The sequence below is a fragment of the Pan paniscus genome, chromosome 19, assembly GCF_029289425.2.
Source record: "Pan paniscus chromosome 19, NHGRI_mPanPan1-v2.0_pri, whole genome shotgun sequence".
NCBI classification, from domain to species: Eukaryota; Metazoa; Chordata; class Mammalia; order Primates; family Hominidae; genus Pan; species Pan paniscus.
In genome coordinates this window covers 24,512,379-24,532,065 of record NC_073268.2, presented here as the reverse complement: position 1 = coordinate 24,532,065, position 19,687 = coordinate 24,512,379, and the positions used below count along the sequence as shown (strand labels likewise).

Sequence of the window (19,687 nt, the reverse complement as noted above, 5' to 3'; positions counted from 1 at the left end):
GGCCTATTTATTGCAATATTGTTTTTAATAGAAAATAACTGGCAGCAAGCTAATGGAACGAAATGATATGCAGCTATTAAAGAGATGGACATTGGTCTAAGTGTACTGATATGGAGGTATCTCTAAGATATACTGTTAAGTTTTTTAAAAAGTGAGGCAAATACTGTGTAGAGCATAATTCCATTTGAGTAAATAAAATTATATATATTATATATACATATATATGTGTATATACATATATGTGTGTATATCTTATATACACACATATATGTGTATACCTATGTGTGTATATCTTATATATACACATATATGTGTATACCTATATGTGTATATATTATATATACATATATGTGTATACACATATATGTGTATATATATGGATTGAGTATATATATATGTATATATATATGGATTGAGAATATCTGGAAGGAATTGTAAGGAGGTAGAGGGAAAGGAAGACTTCCTTTCTTCTTTCTTTTTGAGACACAGTTTCAGCTCTGTTGCCCAGGCTGGAGTGTAGTGGCACCATCATGACTCATTGCAGCCTCAAACTCCTGGGCTCAAGCAATTCTCCTGTCTCAGCCTCCCGAGTAGCTGGGACTACAGGCCTGTGCCAGCAAGCCTGGTTGATTAAAAAAATTTTTTTTTATAGAGACGAGGTCTTGCTATGTTTCCCAGGCTGGTCTCCAACTCCTGGGCTCAAGTGGTCCTCCCAGTTCAGCCTCCCAAGGTGTTGGGATTACAGGCGTGAGCCACTGCACCCAGCCAAGAGTTGCTTTTTGTATTTTTCCTCCTATTTGAAAATTTAAAAGTAAGGTCACCCTTCTCACCCCTGTCACTTTCCCCCACCTCATTGAAGGCAGGCATACCTGTCTATACAAGTTTGTGTGAGAATGTAATTTTTATAGATAAAGATAGATTATCAGTAGACTTGGGAACTCAGTGCTAAGAACTCTGCAGAAAAATTAAATCTTTGGACCAAAGTAAGGGACACTGTGCTATGGTGAGAAGTCCCAGACCAGCTCTGCTGTCCCTAGTTGCACGAGCTTGGGTAAATCCCCTTCTCTCTCTAGTTTTCAGTTTCCCCACCTGTAAACTGAAGTTGAGGTACCCCAGCTAGAGTATTGGGTTGCAAAATGCCTTCTTCACAGTCTCAGAGAGGTGATAGTGAGGCCGGGCATGGTGGCTCACGCCTGTAATCCCAGCACTTTGGGAGGCCGAGGCGGGCGGATCACCAGGTCAGGAGATGGAGACCATCCTGGCTAACACAGTGAAACCCTGTCTCTACTAAAAATACAAAAAAAAAAAAAAAAATTTGCCGGGCATGGTGGTGAGCACCTGTAGTCCCAGCTATGCGGGAGGCTGAGGCAGGAGAATGGTGCAAACCCGGGAGGCGGGGTTTGCAGTGAGCCGAGATCGCGCCATTGCACTCCAGCCTGGGTGACAGAGTGAGACTCCGTCTCAAAAAAAAAAAAAAAAAAAAAAAAAGAGAGAGGTGATAGTGAAAGCACTTGGAGGAGGTGAGGCCCAGTTAACCAATCCAGAACAGTCCCACTTTCATCTTTTCATATTTTAGGTTCTGTGTAAAACTTCATTAAACACAGGGCTTCACTGCTTAGATTTTTAAAATTCATGGGTAAATTACTGTTAAGGGCTCTTCAAGTTCTGACACTGTAATTCCAAATATGACTTTTCATTTATTGAGTTGGTTTAAATCAGGGTATGCCTGCAGCTTTGTCTTCCTTTCCCCCCCACAGAGCCCAACCAGGGCTGCAGAGGAGCTCAAGCCCATTGGGGCTGAACCCTGGTGTATGGGGAGGCAGAGGAGGGCCACGGATCCTTTTCACTCTTTATGTGACATCCCTTCCCCCATCTCGTGGCCTAGTGGTATGGCTGGGACTCTGCCAGCTCCCTAAGACATCCCCAATTGCCCCTCTCTGGCACCAGTGCCTGCTGATGGCAGCTGCTGGAACTGGAGCTTGGCCTTAGTTTTATGCCTGCTGGAGACTTGATCAGCAAGACCTGGGCAAACATAATGAGCCCCTTGCTGCTTCCTCACCCCTAAACTCTCCAGCTCCCCACATCCTTCCTCTGCAGTCCACAGAATGGAAGTGGTAAAGTAGCCCTCCCATCTGACAGCAGAGGCCAGGGCTGGGCCTCTCTGTTCTCTCAGCTTTTCACACCAGGAAAGGGAGGCAGAACTGGACTGAGTATCTTGATAGTCCTCAGGCTACTTGAATGATCGCCCTCAGTATGTTTTATTTGGTCACTGTGGAACATGGAAGGTCATCACCGAGGAACTTCTGCATTGGAATCCTCTACCTCGGAAGAGGAATAAAAAAGTACGTCTCTGGAGTGTCTTCCCTCCGACGTTATCTGACAGTTGTCCCCCCCTGCTGCTATCTCCAAGGCAATCAGGGCCAGTTTATGTCTACAGGGTCCCCTTCACTGACGATCTGAGACACTAGGCAGGTTGGAAAGGGGCGGAGTGGCGCTAGGAGCAAATTATTCACCTGAAGAAAATAGAAAGTTAGATCCTTCTGTTTAGGATTGAAGAAAATAATGGTGTTTCCCAAAGGCCTGGAGTTAAGTGCTGCTTATGTGGTTTTCTGTCTTCCTTCCTGATCATGAGAGAAGCTACAGGAGCAGGAAGATGGGAATCCTGACTGATACACACTCTATTTCCAACAATAGTTTTGCTGATTATAGTTTGTTGAATGCCAATTATAAGCACTTCACATAACTTTCTCCCTAATCTTTACAACAATCCTTTAAACTAAGGCAACTCAGGCTTGCAAGAGTTAGGCAATGTCCCCAAGATTGTGAATTTCTACTGATCTTTCAAGACACAGATCCAATGTCACTTCCTTTAAAAAAAATATTTATTTACTTATTTATGAGATGGGGTCTTCTTATGTTGCTCAAGATTACCTCAAACTCCTGGGCTCAAGGATCCTCCTGCCTCAGCCTGCAGAGTAAGCTGGGATTTTGTCACCCAACACACCCAGCTCAATATCACCTTCCTTTGAAGCTTGCTCTAACCAGCCTTGGTTTGTCTTTGTTTTCTTGGCTTCCTGTGCATTTCTCTCTATTACACAGCACTGTGTGTTTACCCACAGGTCTCCCACTTCAAACCGCAAGCTCTTCTAAAGTCAGGGATTTACTTATTTCTTTGGTACCCTCACTTAGTACAATGCCCACCCACTGGAGGCCTTCTGTGAATGGTATTATTAGCACTATCATTGTCCACCTGGAGGCAGCACACCCAGCTACCAGACCCCTTGTGCAGGAAAGCCAGCTCTCTGGCCAGGTGGCTGGGCTGTCAAACCCCTAAGTGAAGGGAAATGTCCACACAAGCCTCTGCTTATGCCCCTATGGAAGCCAGGGATGACTGTACCAGCAGTTTGCTGCATCCTCTTTGGATTCAGTGGAAGGTACAGTACTCATTGCTGCCATCAGCTGGGCTGTCCTTGGGGACACTGGGGCTATGCAGGAACATCTCTACCTTGGACTCAAAGACCCAGTGCTACGGTTTGAATGTGTCCCTCAAAAAGCATGTGTGGAAAGTTAATCCCCAACACAACAGTGTTGGAAGGTGGGGCCTAACGGGAGGTTTGTAGGTCATGAACTCCGTGCTCATGAATGGATTAATGACAATTATAAAAGGACTTGAGGCTGAGGCTGCAAGTTTGATCTCTTGCTCTCTTGTCCTTTTGCCTTCTGCCATGGGATGACACAGCATGAAGGCCCTCACCAGATGCAGGCCCCTTGATCTTGGACTTCCCAGTCTCTAGAACTGTAAGAAATAAATCCATGCTTTAAATAAATTATCTAATCTCAGGTATTCTGTTATAGCAGCATGAAACAGACTAAGACACCCAGTGAGGAAGCTGCAGGAAAGAAAACCCAGAAGGGGAAGAAGGGGTCAGTTGCAAGGGTCTCAGAGAAAGCTTCTCTTGAGTAGGGCTGCATCTCATAGGTAAAAGGGGAGAGGAATTCTCCACTACGGCTAATGAACCCCGCTCCTAGCTGGGAAGTGGATAAAATGTCAGCAGGGGTCTGATTGAGGAACCAGGTTATGTCTGTCCTCTAGAAGCGGAGGCAAAACAGTCACAGGGAACAGTCACAGAGTGTCTCTGTAGACACCTTCCTTCTTCCGTTACTGGGGGAACACCTGGAGGCAGAAGGTGCTAGGGGTAATGATGGTGGCATTAGAGGCAGTAGGGAGGAGGGAGAGCATCCACTTCTGCCAGAGAACTTTGAGAGAAGTGGAGCAGATGAAACAATGAGGGGAGTGGCAGGGTATTGCCAATGGCTTAAATTATGAGCAGATAGGTGAGAGAAGAGAGGGCAGGGGAGGCATCTGGAATTATTTATTCTGAGAAGAGAAAGACATTTTCTTCTTCTTCTTTTGTTTTTATTTTTTTGAGATGGAGTCGCTCTGTTGCCCAGGCTGGAGTGCAGTGGTGCGATCTCGGCTCACTGCAAGCTCTGCCTCCTGGGTTCACACCATTCTCCTGCCTCAGCCTCCCGAGTAGCTGGGACTACAGGCACCCGCCACCACACCTGGCTAATTTTTTGTATTTTTTAGTAGCGACGGGGTTTCACTGTGTTAGCCAGGATGGTCTTGATCTCCTGACCTCGTGATCCAGCCACCTTGGCCTCCCAGAGTGCTGGGATTACAGGCGTGAGCCACTGCGCCCGGCCGAGAAAGACATTTTCATAGGCTTCACTGACATATAGGAATTGACATGTGTGGCTGGGCACCGTGGCTCACGCCTGTAATCCCAGCACTTTGGGAGGCCAAGGCAGGTGGATCATGAGGTCAGGAGATGGAGACCATCCTGGCTAATGTGGTGAAACCCTGTCTCTACTAAAAATACAAAAAATTAGCCGGGCATGGTGGCGGGCGCCTGTAGTCCCAGCTACTTGGGAGGCTGAGGCAGAATGGCATGAACCCGGGAGGCAGAGCTTGCAGTGAGGTGAGATCGCACCACTGCACTCCAGCCTGGGTGACAGAGCAAGACCCCGTCTCAAAAAAAAAATTGACATGTGTAAGATCACAATTCCTGGTCTATTGGATGTTCTACTGTACACACTGCTTCCTCAAAGCCAAGGGAATTAATCCTTAATGGTAGGAGGTGATATTTGACAGGAATATTTGAGGATGTTGCTTTGAGGAGGAAGAGGAGTGTATTAGTCAGGGTTCTCTAGAGGGACAGAACTAATAGGATATTATATACATATATATATGAGTATATATATATGAGTTTATATATATATGAGTTTATATATATATATATGAGTTTATTAAGGAATATTAAACTCACATGATCACAAGGTCCCACAATAGTCCATCTGCAAGCTGAGGAGCAAGGAAGCCAGTTCGAATCCCAAAGGTGAAGAACTTGGAGTCTGATGTTCGAGGGCAGGAAACATCCAGCATGGGAGAAAGATGTAGGCTGGGAGGCTAAGCCAGTCTAGTATTTTCACATTCTTCTGCCTGCTTTTATCCTAGCTGTGCTGGCAGCTGATTAGATTGTGTCCAGCCAGATTAAGGGTGGGTCTGCCTTTCCCAGCCCACTGACTCAAATGTTAATCTCCTTTGGAAACACCCTCACAGACACACCCAGGATCAATACTTTGCACCTTTCAATCCAATCAAGTTGACACTCAGTACTAACCATCACAAGGAGGTAAAAGAGAAAGAGGAAAGGGCAGCCATAAAGAAAGGGAGCCTTGGCCTGAGGACACAGGCCTCTTCTGTTCTCTCAGGGAGACCCACCTGAGCATAGATCACCTTTCCAGGTGGACCAGAGGCTCCAGGAGGCCCCTCCAAGCCTCTCCCACTATGCAAGCCTTGCTCTCTCTTCTATCCTGTATTGGGAAGGGGGTTAGAATACAGGATAAGATGAACTCTCCAGCCCCTGGGGAACCCCCCAGGGGGAGATCCTAGGGGAGTGAGGTACAGGGTTAGTGAGCCAATAGGCATGACTGAGCATCTATTAGGCGTCAGTTTCCGAACACACAGGGATGTGTAGGACACGGTGTCATCCATGTAAGCAGCATTTGTTGTAGGAAAAGATGTAGGGAAGGATGGGGGAGGGGATGCTAAAGAAAGAGACAGAAGGAAGAGACTGAAGAAACAAGGGGAAGGGGAAGAAAGAAAGACGCAGTTGTCGATTCTCTCTCTCTCTCTTTTTTTTTTTGAGATGGAGTCTCGCTCTGTTGCCCAGGATGGAGTGCAGTGGCACGATCTTGGCTCACTGCAACCTTTGCCTCCCAGGTTCAAGCTATTCTCATGTCCTAGCCTCCCAAATAGCTGGGACTGCAGGTACGTACCACCATGCCCAGACAGTTTTTTATATTTTTAGCCGAGATGGGGTTTCACCATGTTAGCCAGGATGAACTCAATCTCCTGACCTCGTGATCCTCCATCCTTGGCCTCCCAAAGCGGTGGGATTAAAGGTGTGAGGCACTGCACCCGGCCATCAATGTCTCTTAACTCATACTCTAGTTGTGGCAATCGGACATCTAGAGAAAGGGTGGCTAAAAAGCTCAGTGATAAGTGAGCAGTCACCTGAGATAAGTTAAAAGGGGGGTGTCAAGGAAGGTTTCAGGAGGGCTTGGGACAGAGGAGTGGGCTGGCAGGGTAGGTGGCTTCTTCTCACCTGTAGACCTGGCTGGCCTGGTTGTCCCTGAGGAGACCCTGGCCCAGAGGCTTCACTGGTTCTTGAGCTCCATGGATTCCCAGGAGCTTGTCTGGGCTGGGCAACCCTGAAAGGCCCAGTGTCCACAGGGTTCCTGGCAGCCCAGAAACTCCTGGGCATCTAGGGTGGTCCTGGGGCCCTTCATGGCCAGAGTAGACCTAAGGTCCTATTGGTCATAGAGATCCTGGTCTGCCAGGAGGTCCAGAGGCCCAATTCCACCCTGCAACTGGAAGAAGAGGCTGGAGTCATGGATGTGAACCACAGAAGTAGGGGTGTGTATTCGAAGGTAGGGGTCTCTTACAGGGGCAGTCAGTGGGGCCAAGCGTGGGAACCCTGCTGGGAGTAGAGCGTGCACATGGGAAAGTGCCCACGGCCCTGAGATCACTTAGGGAAATCCAAGATGGTCCTGGGGGTGGGGCTACTGAGTTCCAGGTCCTATCCCAGCACTTGGGTGTAAATATAGAGATCGTCTCTATAGTTAGAGACAATATGGTTTCTTAGCTTGAGACTCCTGTCATCACCTTTACCCCAGACCCTTAATTCACAGGATCTTCAACCACAATTCTACCCAAATAATACCATCACCTGTCGTCCACCCACCCTACTCATTACCCACCCACCATCCATTCAGCCCCATCCACCATTCACTCTCCTCCCCACCCACTCACCATCCACCCATTTGTCTGCCTACCATCAACTCACCACCCACTTCCTACCAACTGCATACCATCCACCCTCACCGCTGGTCTAGCTGCTCCTTCCAAAAGTAGTGCTAATCAGGAGCCACAGAGGGTGCTGGGAGGCTAGGGTCTCTGAGGAGGGTCTGGGGGTCCCCTGGGGAGTTCCTAAGGAGCAGGGAATCTTGGGATCCCTAAAGCTCCCTTTCACCAGGAAAGCCAGAGACCCATTCTGTCCTGGGGTACTCCTCTGCCCCTGCTTTCTCTGCTGGAACAAACGGGACATGCAGTAGAGATGGAAGCAGGGAGGAGAGGGTTTTCTGTCTCACTCCAGCTCCTCAGTCTTCCTTTTGTTCACCCACCTCCCCTCCACTGCCATCCCAGAGGATCCCAAAGGCCCAGAGATTTCTCACCCAGGGTGGCACTTATCTGACATTCAGGGGGCCCAGCAGGGCAGGCACATCCAGAAGGTGAGTTGGGAGCAGGATGAGATAGGCTTGGAAGAGAGGTTAGAATCAGGCTGGCTTTTAGATTACTAAGTCCCACCTCCCCATTGTACAAATGGGAAAACTAAGGCCCAAAGAGAGGTGTAACCATAGATGACTGCAACGGGGCGGCAAGCTGACCTGGGGGATGGGGTGAGAAAGCCAGTGATGCCTCCTCATGTGGTGGGGAATAGGGTCACATGAACCTGTCACTTTCTCCCTAGCTCTGACATTCCACATAAGGTCCTTGGGAGGCAATAGGGTGGGGCCCAAGAAGAGAGGAGTAGGAGGGGGTGGAGTGCTGTGTGCCTCTACCCAGCATCCATCTGTTTCCCTGACCATCTCACCTTTTCAGGCTGTACACCTTCTCTCCCTCCCCTATCCCATGCCTGCTTACTTGTTTGCCTGTGTAGGAGCCAGGTACTGAGGGGTACAGGTCAGTGTGGCCTGAAAGAGCCTAATGAAACTCCCATTCATTAGTGGAAGTCAGGGTGGGGAGTGGGGGCAGGGGACCAGCATTCCAGGTAGCTGACCCCTGCCTCGGACTTTGGACTCAGAACCCAGGGGTCTGACTTGAGGAACAGCAGAAACCCATCCTCCAGTCCATTGCCCTCAGAGGGCTCTTGGGTGCTGCTGGGAGCAAGCCTGATGAGTAGATGTGGGCTCTGAGACTTGGTCTAGCTTGACAGCTACTACCTCATTCTTTCCTCTGAAGAATGAACAAATGAATGAAGAGGGAGAGTTTACCCCAGACCCTTAATTCACAGGACCTTCAACCACTCTTCTACCCAAATAATGCCATCACCTGTCATCCACCCACCACCTACTCATATCTGTTTTCTGATATCTGATTTCATATCTGTTTCTAAATCTCTCCCACCTCTCCAAGTTTTTCATTTCATCACATCTATTCACCTGTCTGTGCCTTTCCATCTCTCTGTCCTGTTCCCTCTTTCAGCCCCTCCCTCTCTTGGTTTTTCCCTTGCTAGTACTCCCTCCTCTTCTCTCTATCCTTTCACTCCAAATCATCATAGAATCTTAGCATCAAAAGAGACCCAAGAGGGTCATAATAAGGACACCATCAATTTGTAACCTGCTTTCTGGTATACAAGTCTGTCATTTTTATAGACAGCCTCATTTGATCCTCCTTAACAGCCTGCCAGAGTGAAGTAGGGAATAGCATCCCCAGTTTACAGATAAGGAAACTGAGGTTCACAGTGGTGAAGAGACAAGCCCACAGCTAATAAGGACAGAGCTGAGATCTGAACCCTTGGCTTGGACTGCAGGACCAGTGCAGACTGCCCCACAGTTTGTGCATCCCAAGCTGGGAGCAAAGCTCTTTTCCATTTCAGGCTGTCTGGCTTTCCCCTGGCTTGGGGCCCAGCTTCTGCTGCTCTTTAGATCATCATGACTGGGTGGGGGTAAGAAACAGCCTGCACAGCTCTCAAAGATTACTGGCTCCAAACATCAAGTCTCTGAAAATGGTGCAGACCAAGGGAGTGAATCCAGGCTTCAGGAGAGGAGACAGAGGCTCTGTGGATTAGGAGTTCCAGGTGTAATAGGCCTTGTTGCTGGGCCTACCCAGCCCTGTTCCTCTGCCGTCAAGTTCTCTCCAGCCATCAACCAGTCATCTTTACCTCTCTCAGGCCAAAGACAAAAGGAGACTGCAGTGAAAGAGGCCCCTGGCATGGAAAGCCTGCTGGGCTCTGTGGCTTCTCTCTGAGACCCTTTCTTCGCGTAGCTGAGGTTAGATCTGGGGCCTGGGATGCACCCTGACTGAGGGCACCAGAACTCTCAGGTTAGCGCTAGAGCTGGGCCAGCAGGGAAGACACAACCCCCTCTGGGCACACAGAATCTGACAACTGGAGTTGGAAAGACAAGGGCTTCTGTGGTAGCAGGGCCCACTGGACAGGAGGAAAAGGTGCTGATTGGGTTTGGGGAAAAGTCTCCAAGGCTGTGCTGCCTCTGGAGGTGGGGAGCGGGAGGTGCCAGTTGGAGGCTGGGTGTGAATGCAACACAGGCTCTGTTGTCCCAAAAATGAGTTTGAATGACATTTAGTTGCATGTGACCTTAAGCCCATGTTTTTACTACCTGGAGCCCCATCTATAAAATGGGTTTATAGGGTTACCATGGTAACCAATGATCATAATAACAGGCATTGAGCCTTACTCCATGCCAGGCACTGTGTTTAGTGCTTTACACACATTGTCTCAGTAGGTTTCTGCACAGCCCTATCAGGCTGGGCTGGCATTATCTCTCTTACAACTGAGGGCATTTGAGGATAAGAGGGAGGATGCCACTTTGCCAAAGTCACAGAGCTAGTAAATGGCAAATCCAGGATTCAGTGCAGGCCTTTTGGCTCCAGGCTCTTAATCTCATGCACTTGGCTGGTCATGGCTAATAACTAACACTCATTGGGCGCTTAATGTTTGGCAGGCAGCATTCTCAGTGTTTTATGCAGATTCATTCATTTAGTCATCATAGCCACACTATAATGATGTTCATTTAATATGAAGGATGAGGACACTGAGGCACAGGCTAACTTATCCTGGTTTCTGCTGCCAGGAATCCAGCCCAGGCAGGCTGACTTGAGAGCCAGCACTCTTTAAAAAAATAAAAAGGAAAAGCCTTTTTTTTTTTTCAGTAAAAATGGAAGTATAACATGCATACAGAAAAGTGCAGAAATGAGAAATGTCTAGCTCAATAAATGTTCACTTAGTGAGGTTGTAACTAAATAATATTACCTGTACCCCATAAGGCTACCTTCACTCCTCTCCCCACATGTAAACTTTATCCTGATTTCTAAAAATATAGATTAGTTGTCTTAGTCTGTTTTCTGCTGCTATAGCAGAATACCACAGACTGGGTAATTTATAAACAATAAAAGTTTATTTGGCACATGGTTTTGGATGCTGCAAAGTCCAAGAGCATTGCACTGGGATCTGGCAAGGGTCCTCCCATGGCGGAAGGCAGAAGGGCAGAAGCAAGTGTGTGAGACACAGAAGGAGGCCAAACCTCATCCTTTTTTTTTTTTTTTTTTGAGATGGAGTCTTGCTCTGTCACCCAGGCTGGAGTGCAGTGGCATGATCTCGGCTCACTGCAACCTCCATCTCTAGGATTCAAGTGATCCTCCTGCTTCAGCCTCCCGAATAGCTGGGACTACAGGTGTGTGCCACCATGCCTGCCTAATTTTTGTATTTTTAATAGAGACGGGGTTTTGCCATGTTGGCCAGGCTGGTCTCGAACTCCTGACCTCAGGTGATCCACCTGCCTCAGCCTCCCAAAGTGCTGGGATTACAGGCGTGAGCCACTGTGCCTGGCACCGTTTTTTTGTTTTGTTTTGTTTTTTTGAGACCGGGCCTTACTCTGTTGCCCAGGCTGGAGTGCAGTGGTGCAATCACAGCTCACTACAGCCTCCACCTCCTCAGGTTCAGGTGGTGATTCCCCCACCTCAGCCTCCTGAGTAGCTAGGACTACAGGTGCACGCCACCACACCCAGCTAAGTTTTGTATTTTTCGTAGGGACTGGGTTTCGCCATGTTGCCCAGGATGGTCTCAAGCTCTTGAGCTCAAGTGATCCTCCTGTCTTGGCCTCCCAAAGTGCTGAGATTACGGTGTAAACTTCATCCTTTTATCAGGATCCCACTCCTATGATAACTAGCCCACTCCTGTGATAACAATGAATCCATTTATGAGAGTAGAGCCCCCACGATCTAATCATCTCTTAAAGGTCCCACTTCTTAATACTGTCACAACGGTGATTACATTTCGACATGAGTTTTGGAGAAGACATTCAAACCGTAGCATTAGTTTTGCCTGTTTTTGAGTTTATATAGAGTGATACAGCAGTAATCTTTTGCTAACATATGATTTGTCTATATTGATGGATGTATCAACAGCATATTCAAGTCGAGACTTAACCATTCTACTATTGGTTCCATTTCTGGCTATTCTGAAGAGTGCTGCTGTGACACTCTTGAACATGTGTTTTGGAACACACACACACACACACACACACACATTTCTGCTGGGTATATATCTAGGGGTGGAATTACTGGTTGCTTCTCAGTGGTTGTACAAATTTGTTTTCTTACAAGCATTATATGAGAATCCCCTTACTCCACATTCTGGTATTGTCAGTATTTTATTTTTTTACCCATCTGGTGGGTATGGAGTGGTTTCCCATTATGTTTTTCCATGTGTATGTATTAAATGAGGCATAGCTGGAAGCAGGCACTCTTACCACCTACTCCGTACAGTTTCTCCTAACAATCCCATGCACTGCATATTTCACAGATGAGGAAATGGAGGCATGCCGTTACTCTCTTTCCTCTCTTGCAGTCCCCTCACCTTTCCTGGAGGCCCTTCCCTACTTTTCCAAGTGGGATTGGGATGTCTGGTCACTACCAATCTTGAGAGGCCCCTCAGGCCAGGATGTTCTTTTGGGAAGGGAGAAGAGGAAGGTTGGGATGAAGTGGGCAGGGGTAAGGAGGAGAGAAAGGATGAGGCATAGACGCTGGCATGAAGGATCCTGGCTCTGGCTATGGAATGATGGGGCCAGAAGAGAGTCTGGGCATATGCAGAAGGCATGACTGGTGCTATCTGTAAGCTCCTACTGCTGGTGGGGAAAGGGGGAGGCATGCAGCTGGGGAGTAAGGGCCCTGTGTGCATGGGTGTTGGAGATCACTCTGAAGGTCCAGCAAACTCTGGGGGCTTACGAGTCTAAAGTCTTATGCCCCCTCTGTGGGGGCGTCTCTAAGCCTAAAGCCCTTTTGGAGGACTTCCTGGGCTCAGAGGTCCCTTGGTCTCTTTAGGATTTCCTAAGGGGAAGGTGGCACTTTTTTCCTCAGGGTTGGGGAAGCAGGACTCAGGGCCTGGAGGCCCTCTAGGGAATGTGGACAGGGTGTCTGCTCTGATTCTGGGCCTCTGATCTGTCAGGCCACCTGCCCTTTGACTCAACAAGCATTAGGGGAAGCAGGGCAAACGACTTCCCAGCCCAACCTCTGGCTCTCTCTGCTCAAAGTGCCTTGCGTGTCGTTGTTTTTGCAAGTGTCCTCTGCAAGATTTTCCCAGGTTGCACTTTCTTCTTCTGCTCCTACCACCGTCTTTCTCGAATTCTGAGCCCAAAGCTCACGGTCAAAGAAGGCTAAGATTGTAGCAGGCAGTAAATGTATTTGGCACAAGTCTTGGCTCAATTACTTGCTAGCTGTATACTCTTGGATTAGCCTCATCACTTCTCGGGATGGTGACAGAACTCTCACAGGGCCCAACATCATTCACTTGGCTTGTCTCCTGCTTAGGCTTTGGACAATGAGAAAGCGCTCCTGTTGGTGCCAATTGGCCTGGAAGCGTTGCAGGCTCTGGAGTGTTGGAAGCCATGCCAGCATGGGGCCTTGGACCATGCAAAAGGAATCCGGAGGTCCTAGATTCCTAGATTGCCAGAGCTGGAAGGGCCTTCACAATTCAACAAGTTGCCTTCCCCCATTTTACAGATGGCCAAACTGAAGCTGAGGAACAGGAAGTGGTCACAAAGCTGGTAAGCAGCTAAGCAGGATGGCCTGGAGATATGAAACTGGATCCTGGCCAGCCCAACTGTGGATGGCTTTCCTCTCCCCTCCCCATCTCTTGCCTGGGTGTTCACCTCTGGAACCATGTGTTCCCAGGGAAGGACCCAGGCTCCATAGTCTGGGACTGGGCTGGACCAGGCCTCCCTCTGCACTGTGTTGTCTCTATGGAGATCCTGGCTCTCTTGATCTGGTCTCTCCAAGTATGGGGCCCTGGTGGGCAGGAAGGCAGCTGTACTGATACACCATTGCTCAGCCCACATCTGCGGTGACTGTGGGGGTGCCCTGTCTGGGACCTGGATGTCAGCTGACATGGAGGGGAGCTAAGATCCCCTACTCAGTGTGGGCACAGTGGACATTCCAGGGCAATCAGGAAAGGGGCTGGGAGGCCAAAGTTATGAGGAGGTCTGGGGCCCAGTCCCCTACCAATGCCACCTCTGCCCTGATCTCCCCACCCAGCTTGTACTCTGTGTCAGACTCTTTTGCCCTTGTTGGCATTAGAGTGCTCTGACAGCTGTTTTGAAAGGCAGTAAAGCATAGGGGCTAATAGTACAGACTCTGGAGCCAGACTGCCTGGGTTCACATCCCTGTTCTTCCACTTACTTGCTGTGTGACTCTGAGTAAGTTACAAACCTCTCCATGCCTCTGTTTCCTTGTCTTAAAAACGGGATGTTGATAGTGCGTAGTTCACGAGGTTGCTGTGAAGTGCTCATGAGTGAAGCACTTAGATCCCTATCCTGCATGTAGTCTGTGACTACTGTGTTAACTTTTTTTTTTTTTTTTTGAGACAAGAGTTTCGCTCCTGTAGCCCAGGCTGGAGTGCAATGGTGCAATCTTGGCTCACCGCAACCTCCCCCTCCCAGGTTCAAGCGATTCTCCTGCCTCAGCCTCCCCAGTAGCTGGGATTACAGGCACACGCCACCATGCCTGGCTAACTTTTTGTGTTTTTAGTAGAGACAGGGTTTCACCATGTTGGTCAGTCTGGTCTTGAATTCCTGACCTCAGGTGATCCGCCTGCCTCGGCCTCCCAAAGTGCTGGGATTACAGGTGTGAGTCACCACGCCTGGCCTAACTTTCATTATTACGTATAGTTTGTCTACTCCATCAGATGAGATGATCCCTAGGGCAAGCCCATCAACTCAGAGGTTCCCTCAGGGCAGAACTGTGTCTTTTCCACTGAGAACTGAGCTTGCTTTTTTCCTATCTATTCTCTGTCTCTCTCTCTTTTTTTTTTTTTTTTTTTTTTTTGAGACAGAGTCTTGCTCTGTCGCCCAGGCTGCAGTGCAGTGGTGCTATCTCTGCTCATTGCAACCTCTGCCTCCCGGGTTCAAGCGATTTTCCTGCCTCAGCCTCCCAAGTAGCTGAGATTACAGGCACCTGCCACCACGCTTGGCTAATTTTTGTATTTTTAGTAGAGATGGGATTTCGCCATATTGGCCAGGCTGGTCTCGAACCTCTAACCTCAAATGATCCACCCGCCTCGGCCTCCCAAAGTGTTGGGATTACAGGCGTGAGCCACCGCACCCGCCTCTTCCTATCTATTCTCTAAGACGCCCAGCCTGAACCCTGCAGAGGTTGGAAATTGTACCAACAAGGAAGCCAGTGAGACTTTCTAAGTAACTAGCCAGTTAGGGTGGGAAGTGGAGGAGGCTGGGAGGGAGTAGGCATTTTCTTCATCCATTCATCAGGAGGAGTGTCTTCCCAGTCCTTAGGGTACCCAGGAGGCAGGGACAGAAAATGATGCTGTGGGAGAGGAGGTTTCATTTTCTGGTAGAGCTCTGGGCTGAGAAAAATGTCAGGGAAGGAGGGCCAGATTTCTGCCTTGGAGAGGGTCCTAGTCGGAGCTCCCAGTCCACGAGGAGACAGAAGCCAGGTGGAAAAAACCGACGACCAGCACCTGCACCTTCTCCTTGGGTTCCAGAGCCTCTTCTCATTCATTATCTTGTTTTTTCTTCCAACCATTCTGTGGAAGATAAGCCCATTTCTTCTCTCTCTCTCTCTACATATATATATATATGAAAAATGTTAAATTAATTAATTAAATAATTTTTTTGAGAGGGAGTCTTGCTCTGTCACCCAGGCTGGAGTGCAGTGGTGCAATCTTGGCTCACTACAGCCTCCGCCTCCTGGGTTCAAGTGATCCTCCTGCCTCAGCCTCCCGAGTAGCCGAGATTACAGGTGCACGTCACCATGCCTAGCTAATTTTTGTATTTTTAGTAGAGATAAGGTTTCACTATGTTGGTCAGGCTGGTCTCAAGCCCCTGAACCGCAACTGATCCACCTGCCTCGGCCTCCCAAAGTCCTGGGATTACCAGCATAAGCCACTGCGCCCGGATGAAATTTTTTTTTACAAAGGGTGGAAATGATCCTCCAAGATGTTAAGTGACAAGTCTAAGGTCACACAGCTGTTAAAAGGCTGTGTTGCAACTTGAACCCAAGTCCTCTGACTCCAAATCCATGCTCTTTTAATTTTATTATTATTATTTTTTTAGATGGAGTCTTGCTCTGTTGCCAGTCTGGAGTGCAGTGGCACAATCTCAGCTCACTGCAACCTCTGCCTCCCAGGTTCAAGCAATTCTCCTGCCTCAGCCTCCCGAGTAGCTGGGACTACAGGTGCACGCCACCACGCCCGGCTAATTTTTGTATTTTTAGTAGAGAGGGGGTTTCACCATGTTGGCCATGATGGTCTCGATCCCTTGACCTTGTGATCCCAAAGTACCTTGGCCTCCCAAAGTGCTGGGATTACAGGCGTGAGCCACCGCGCCCGGCCTGCTCTTTTTAGAAACAATTTTATTTTTTATTTTTAAGAGACCAGGTCTGTCTCTGTTACCCAGGCTGGAGTGCAGTGGCACTCATAGTTCACTGCAGCCTTGAACCCTTGGGCTCAAGGGACCCTCCTGCTTCAGCCTCCTGAATAGCTAGGACTATAGGCACATGCTACCATAGCTGGCTAATTTTTTTTTTTTTTGAGACAGGGTTTCACTCTGTTGCCCAAGCTGGAGTGCAATGAGCTATCTTGGCTGACTGCAACCTCGACTTCCTGGGCTCAAGTGATTCTGCTACCTCAGCCTCCCAAGTAGCTAGGATCACAGGTGCATGCCACCACGCCTGACTAGTTTTTGTATTTTTTTTTTTCAGAGACAATGTTTTGCCAGGTTGCCCAGGCTGGTCTTGAACTCCTGCGCTCAAGCGATCCACCTGCCTTGGCCTCCCAAAGTGCTGGGATTACAGACGCGAGCCACCATGCCTGGCCCCATGCTCTTTATACAGCCTCTCCCAGACACGACACTTGCAGGCTGAAGGGGGACACTAAACCCAGTCTTCTGAGAGCCTCTAGTTCAGTGGGGGAGACACAGATCTTGCCACCAGGGGGTCTCAGCCATGTGGAGAAGTTACAGTTCCCAGCAGGAGAGGGGTAGGAGGGAGCAAACACTTGGTGCTTACTATGTGCCAGGCAATTTGGATAGGTCTCTCTCTCTTTCTTGCTGCAAAGTCCCATTTTCCAGATAAGGCCTGAAGCTCAGAGAGCTCAAGTAACTTGTTTTAGGTTTCCTAGTGAGCCCAGTGACACAGCTGGGGTCAGAATCCAGGTCATTGTGACACTCACACTGTGCTGATTCTTGTAGCATGGAAGGCCATTGGCTCAAGGATCATCTCTCTCTTTTTATTTTTTATGGTGAAAAGATATACATATATTTAGAATTGGACAGCTGGACTCAGTTTAGACGATCCCAATTTTGTTGGCAACATCCAAAGCATCGTAATCAGGAGCCAGTCCAACATATGCCTTCTTCTCTCCATCAGGCTGAATCAGGGTGTTGACCTTGGCCACATCAATGTCATAGAGCTTCCTCACAGCCTGTTTGATCTGGTGCTTGTTGGCTTTAACATTCACAATGAACACAAGTGTGTTGTTGTCTTCTATCTTCTTCATGGCAGACTCAGTGGTCAGTGGAAACTTAGTGATGGCATAGTGGTCAAGCTTGTTTCTCCTGGGGGCGCTCTTCTGAGGATATTTGGGCTGCCTCCGGAGTCGCAGTGTCTTGGGCCGCCGGAAGGTGGGTGACCTGCGGATCTTCTTTCTTTTTGTGGCTGTGGACACCTTTCAACACTGCCTTCTTGAGTTCGGCTTTAAGAGGGGCAGGAGATTCTTTCTTTGCCTTCAGCACCGTCTTGTGAAAAAGGATCATCTCTAATGAAGACTTTCAGCCTGTATGCCCTGAATGTAAAACTGACCACCTGTGGCTCTGGATCCCCATTGTGCCCCATATGAACATCTCCCAGGGCACCTGCACACTTCTCAGATTTATTTTATTTACATACTATCGTCCCTCATTAGGCAGTGAGCTCCTTGAGGGCAGGGGGTGATCTTGGTCATCTCCGCATCCCTGGTATGTAGCATAAAGCCTGTGCATATTAGGCGTTCAGTAAATCCGTGTTACATGAATGGTAGGAGGTGCTTGGAAGGCCTCTTTCCTGTGCCTCTTCCTGCCTCTTTGGAATTAACCCAATGATGAGGGGTGGAGGGACACCAGAGGATGGACTGAGGGGCTGGCGTTGAGGTGTGGGAATCTGTCTCGTCTGGCAACCTTTGCAGATTCCCACACTCACCTGCACTCATGCTTCATCCCAGGCATGTTGCGTGGGTTTGTCCGGCCTCTCCTGCACTCCTGCCTCTGTGTCCTGGCACCTTTTCTCCTCTTGGGCTTGCTGAACAGGGCACATGTCTGGCATTGGGAGCAGAACTACTCTTCTCCATTCATTTTACTCTCACAAGAGCTTCGAGGTAGGATGGGTGGAGATGATCTACCTCCATGTTACAGCTAAGGTCAGTCAAACTCCAAGTTCGTGCAAGTTGGTGGCAGAACAGGGTCCAGTGATGATCAAGGAGGGAGACGGGGTGGGGAACGTTTTCTTTTTTTTTTTTTTGAGACTGAATCCTGCTCTGTTGCCTAGGCTGGAGTGCAGTGGTGCGATCTCGGCTCACTACAACCTCCGTCTCCTGGGTTCAAGCGATTCTCCTGCCTCAGCCTCCCGAGTAGCTGGGACTACAGGCGCGTGCCACCATGCCTGACTAATTTTTTTTATTTTTAGTAGAGACGAGGTTTCCCCGTGTTAGCCACGATGGTCTCGATCTCCTGACCTCATGATCCACCCGCCTTGGCCTCCCTAAGTGCTGGAATTACAGCCGTGAGCCACCATGCCCGGCCTGGGGGCAGTTTTCTGAATCAGGCACAGGCTGGGCTTCCCCAGGGACTTGAGGAAGCTGGTTCTGTTTGCCCTTCTCCAAGGCATATGGGGCAGAAGGGTCCCCACTTCATCTATGAGATGGAATGGAGAGAACCCCAGAATCTTGGCCCCAGCCATCACTTTCCAGCCCTTCTGCAGTCTTGATGGTTGCCAGTAGGTGCCGTCAGTTTGCAACTTTTTGGTCTGTCCTGCAGGTCCGGCTGCCAGTCCCAATCTCCCTGCAATCATCTCTCAGTAAGTAGGAGGTAGCCCAATCCCCGTGAGGCTGAAAGACCCCTGTCCCCGGGGAAGAAGCAGGAAGAGGGTCTCTGAACTGCATTTCAGCTTGGCTGACCTGCAGCTTTCTAGGCCGAGACAAAAAAAAAAAAAAATCCACAGTGGGTTACTGATTATTCCTGGACAGGTACGCTTAACCTGAAACCAGCTCCAGTACAGCAGAAACCTTTGTAGGGAAGAATGGGTGGGAATTACGGGGGGCCTGAGAGGGAACCTAGGAGATGGATCTTTGCTCCAAATGCCACTCCAGGGCTCTTCTCAATTTGGGCAGGATTGGGCAAGGCTGGGGGAATAGGGATCAATAGGATTTTACAGAGGGTCAAGCCAGGCCCAACACTAGCCCAAGTAGCAACACTGGGTGAATTAAAAAAGCATCCCTTCCTTAAAATTCTTTTTTTTTTTTTTGAGACGGAGTCTTGCTCTGTCACCTGGACTGGAGTGCAGTGGTATGATCTTGGATCACTGTAACCTCCTCCTCCTGGGGTTCAAGCGATTCTTCTGCCTCAGCCTCCCAAGTAGCTGGGATTACAGGCATGCGCCACCACGCCCGGCTAATTTTTGTATTTTTAGTAGAGATGGGGTTTCACCGTGTTGGCCAGACTGGTCTCAAACTCCTGACCTCAGGTGATCTGCCCACCTTGGCCTCCCAAAGTGCTAGGATTACAGGCATGAGCCACTACGCCTGGCCTTCTTTTTTCTCTTTCTTTCTTTCTTTTTTTTTTTTTT

The 19,687-nt window shown here is 48.9% G+C and overlaps 1 pseudogene; it reads right to left on the bottom strand.

Annotated features, from left to right (window-relative positions):
* Positions 1-13,255: 13,255 nt before the first annotated feature.
* On the bottom strand, positions 13,256-19,554 carry LOC129394495 (large ribosomal subunit protein uL23-like; annotated as a pseudogene).
* Positions 19,555-19,687: the final 133 nt, after the last annotated feature.